Below are 4,874 nucleotides of genomic sequence, written 5' to 3' on the forward strand. Positions count from 1 at the left end.
CAAACAGCGTGCCTCAGGGGTTGGTATTGGGACCAGTGCTGTTTAACATCTTTGTTGGTTTAACCCAGCTGGCAACTAAGCAACATGGACGGTGGGATTGAGTGCAGCCTCAGCAAGTTTGCCAATGACACCAAGCTGTGTGGTGCAGTTGACCCAGTGGGGGGAAGGGATGCCATCCAGAGGGACCTTGACAGGCTTGAGAGGCGGACCCATGCAAACCTCATGAATTTCAACAAAGAAGTCAAGTGCAGGGTTCTGCACATGGGTCAGGAAAATTCCATGCAGAAATACAAGCTGGGTGGAGAATGGATTGAGAGCAGTCCTGTGGAGAAGGAGGTGGGATTGTTGGTTGATGAGAAGCTAGACATGCCTTGGCAATGTGCGCTTGCAGCCCAGAAAGCCAACTGTATCCTGAGTTGCATCAAAACCAGTGTGACCAGCAGGTCAAGAGAGTTGATTCTCCCCCTCTACTCAGCTCTCATAAGACCCCACCTGGAGTACCTACTTCAGCCTTGGGGCCCCCAACATAAGAAAGACATGGACCTGTTGGAGTGAGTCCAGAGGAGGACCACAAAGATGATGAGCAGGCTGGAGCACCTCTCCCATGAAGACAGGCTGAGAGAGTCGGGGTTGTTCAGCCTAGGAGAGAGAAGGCTCCAGGGAGGCCTTATAGCAGCCTCCCAGTACCTGAAGGGGGCCTACAGGAAAGCTGGAGACTGTTTACGAGGGCATGCAGGGATAGGACAAGGGTTAATGGCTGAAAGAGGGTCGATTTAGACTGGATAGAAGGAAGAAATTCTTCACTAGGAGGGTGCTCAGGCACTGGCACAGGTTGCCCAGAGAAGCTGTGGATGCCATGGCAGAGGGTTGGAACTAAATGATCTTTAAGGTCCCTTCCACCCAAACCATTCTGTGATTCGATGACCAACAGGAAAGCAATGCCCATTCAGGGCGGGTGTGTGACAGACACCCCAGGTGGCATCACAGGGAGTGCGGATGGCTGCCTGTGTGCCATTGGCTGATTCAATCAGTCAGAGGCGTCAGTCATCAGATACCATCAGAGGGGCAAGGTCTGTCCCTTCTCTACCCAACAGCTGCAGGCATTGCGTGAAGATGAAGCACATTGCAGTGGGGGCTGTACTCACACCCCTGATGACACAGGCAAGGAACACCAGGTGGCATCACAGGGAGTGCGGATGGCTGCCTGTGTGCCATTGGCTGATTCAATCAGTCAGAGGCGTCAGTCATCAGATACCATCAGAGGGGCAAGGTCTGTCCCTTCTCTACCCAACAGCTGCAGGCATTGCGTGAAGATGAAGCACATTGCAGTGGGGGCTGTACTCACACCCCTGATGACACAGGCAAGGAACAGATGAATCCTTTTCACAGTGTGCCTGGATACATCTTGTCTTCAAAGAAAATATCCTCCAGGCACAGCAATGCTTCACACCAAAACTCAATTGAAACTCAAAGGGGAATTCAATGGCACCAAGATGAGCTGTTCCTACTTCAGGAACAGCTATAGAAGAATCAGAAATACTGTGGGAGCACTGCTACATTAAGTAAGGGGAGGTGTAAGTAGATGGAGAGTCACTGCGTCCTCTTTGCCTCAGGTACCACCAGCAAGGTCTCCCAGGCCTTTGTGCTCTGAGGCAGAACAGTGGAAAACAACCAGAAGCAGATGAGGATCAGGCGAGGGGTTCCTGGATCAAACTGCACCCGCTCTGCTTAGACTCATAGAATCATGCGTTTGGAAAAGACCTTTAAGATCATCACATCCAACCGTTAACCTAACCCTGCCATCCCACCACTAAACCATGTCCCTAAGCACCTCATCTACCCGTCTTTTAAATACCTCCAGGGAGGGGGACTCCACTGCTTCCTTGGGCAGCCCATTCCAGTGCCTGACAACCCTTTCAGTGAAGAAGTTTTTCCTGATGTCCGACGTAAACCTGCCCTGGCACAACTTCAGACCATTTCCCCTCATCTTATCGCCTGTTACCAGGGAGAAGAGGCCAACCCCGACCTCGCTACAGCCTCCTTTCAGGCATTTGTAGAGGGTGATAAGGTCTCCCCTCAGCCTCCTCTTCTCCAGACTAAGTATGCAGAACATCACAATTTCACAGTAAATATCTCTGCTAATAGAAAAAGACAATCAAAATTTTCTAATCTTGGGCTTAGACAAGGTATGTGCTTTTAAACAAAAGTAGCATGCAATCTGTAAATACAGATATATGCAATTTGAAAAAAATATTAATTATGCTTGTATATGTTCTGTACATGCTATCATGTAATATGATTACTATCAGTCTTGTTTAGTCATTGCACATACTAAGCTGTCATGTCTCATTAGGAATTACTTTGTTGCCCTCATGTTTGCAAGTAAAAACATTAGAATTTTTGAATAGATAAGCTCAGGATATTCATAGTTCACATAAATTGAAGTTTAGGTATGTTAAAAGTACAAGCAAAATGCCAAAACAATGTTAATGCTGTCTTACAGCAACATGTTTCAGTAAGTATTCGGTTTTGACTTGGTTATTCCAGACTGTGTGGTCTCAGACTATATTAACTCTTTTTATTTAATGAAATGTTAGAGTTTGAGGGGTTGGGGGTTTTTATTTTTATCTACTTGTGATGTCAGTTGGATTCATAATGCTTGCTTTGGAGGTAATGACCGCATTTTACACACTTTTTAAGTAAAGTAGCATATGCTTAATCTTCTCTTTTAATGTGTTTTAGTTTTGGAAGAAAAAAAATTCTGAATCTTGGAAGATTCATATAGGGCTCTTACAGTACCACCCAGTTTGGTGTCGTCTGCAAATTTACTGAGGGAGCAGTCAATCCCCTCGGCCAGGTCCTTGATAAAGATATTAAACAAGACCAACGCTAGAGCTGAGTCCTGGGGTGTCCTGAGTCCTGAGTCCACTTGTGACCGGTCACTACCTGGATTTAACTCTGTTGACCAAAACTCTCTGGGCTTGGCCATCCAGCCAGTCTTTCACCCAGCAAAGAGTACACCTGTCTAGGCCATGAACCTCCAGCTTCTCTAGGAGAATGCTGTGGGAGACTGTGTCAAAGCCTTTGCTGAAGTCCAGGTAGACAACATCCACAGCCTTTCCCTCATCTCCCAGGTGGGTCACCTGGTCTTCTTGCACAAATGATCATAAACAGGAAGAGAAAACCATTTTGCAAGATATGGTCATAAAGGCCCTGTCATGGTCCAGACAGCTCACCGGGAGCTTTGGATGCAGTGAGGAAGGTTATAAAAAATACCAGGAAGATCCAAAAATTCTCAGGGCCTCTTCTGAAGAGTGAGTGACCCTGAGCAGCCATCATTGGCCATGTCTATGTGTGGGAGAAAGGATATTAGTAAGAAACAAGGGGATAGCTGGTAGTGTTAGGAAATCCTTAAACCCATGAGTGAGACCAGGAATGGAAAGCAGGTTATGTCTGTGGTTGGACATTGAGGAAGACGCATGATAACAGACATTTCCATTTTCTGTGCTTGCCTCAGCCTGGCAGATGGGGAATGTCCACTGCTGGGGTGTCTGTACTCAATCATGCCCCAGGAGCTGACCTTGCTCTCCTCCCTTTCTTCTCTCCCCACACCTAGAGAGCCATCAGGGAACAGCCATTAACCTGGAGGATGCAAAACCCTCCCAGGGTGAGGTCCCCTCATTGCAGGGGAATAAGAAGGGGTTGTGAGACACAGGTGCATGCAATGAGAGGGCACTCCCACATCATGTTTCTGCGAAGAAGAGCCCAGAGCATCTCAGGGAAAAGCGCTCCCTCCCCAGGGGATGAGCGTCTGGGCTTGACCATCCTGCATGGTGAAGCACATCAAGGGCTTTCACAGTCATCTCCACATTGAAATTTCCTCCTGTACCAAATATTTCTGAATTTCTGCTTCACCGGCCCCCAGAGACAGGAACCTTGTCTGCTCCTGGTCTCCTCAGTGATGGACTTCAGCAGGGCCTGCTAACCCCCTCAGAAACCTGGAGGTTTGCTGCTTTTACTGCTCTGGAGGCTTGTTCAGTCTTTCAGGCTCTGCAGTTCAGGAGCTGGGCACCAGAGGGCTCATTACCACGCAAAACACCCTGAGGAGCCAAGGCTGGGCATAGTTCTCCTTTAGTCTTCAATTCTTATGAGGTTCATTAGAGAGATCTCAGGAGTCAAAGTGAAAAGGTATCAATGCAAAGAGGCAAAGTGAATAAAATGCTTGATGTTGTAGTCTATTGATCCCAATGTATTTGGGTTATAAGAATGTCTTCAGGTAGAGTCTGCACCATCAAGACCCATGGGGATGGACTTGCACAGCCCCCTCACCGCACCCACACCCCAGCAGGGGAAATCCCCATCTCCTAGGCTGAGGCATGCATCCAAGATGCAAAGGTTTGCAGTGCCCATTTGTTGCAGGTCTCCAGCAGAGCGTGACTCATTCTGCACCACCCTCTAAGCCTGGGTCAGCTCATGTTCCTTTTGCTACTCATCCCTGAAACCATCAAGCCTATGAGAGCTTTGTATTTGGCGTCCTCCCTGCAGCCTGGGGCAAGGTTTCTAACTCCCTCCTTTGCAGCTTTGCCTGCTTTCCCCTCCTGGGTGCTGCCTTGTTGCCCTGGAGCACGGTCAGTTTATGCCTGCAGCCTCCTGAGATGAATGTTTCCCCTCATGGGTGTTCAGACAAATCATTCTTTTCCTTGGAAGAGGCTGTCCTGCAAGGTCTGTCAGGCTCCCTGAGCTCCTTCACCCTTCGGAGCTGCTTGCCTGTATCAGTCTCCCAGGTATGTCAAAGTTTTCTTCGCTGGAGTGCACCCATCTGTGCTCTGCTGCTGGCCTTCCTCATTCCTCTCTGACCCCTGGGACCCCACTCT

Source organism: Egretta garzetta, unplaced genomic scaffold (genome assembly GCF_000687185.1).
Source record: "Egretta garzetta isolate BGI_Z169 unplaced genomic scaffold, ASM68718v1 scaffold128, whole genome shotgun sequence".
NCBI classification, from domain to species: domain Eukaryota; kingdom Metazoa; phylum Chordata; class Aves; order Pelecaniformes; family Ardeidae; genus Egretta; species Egretta garzetta.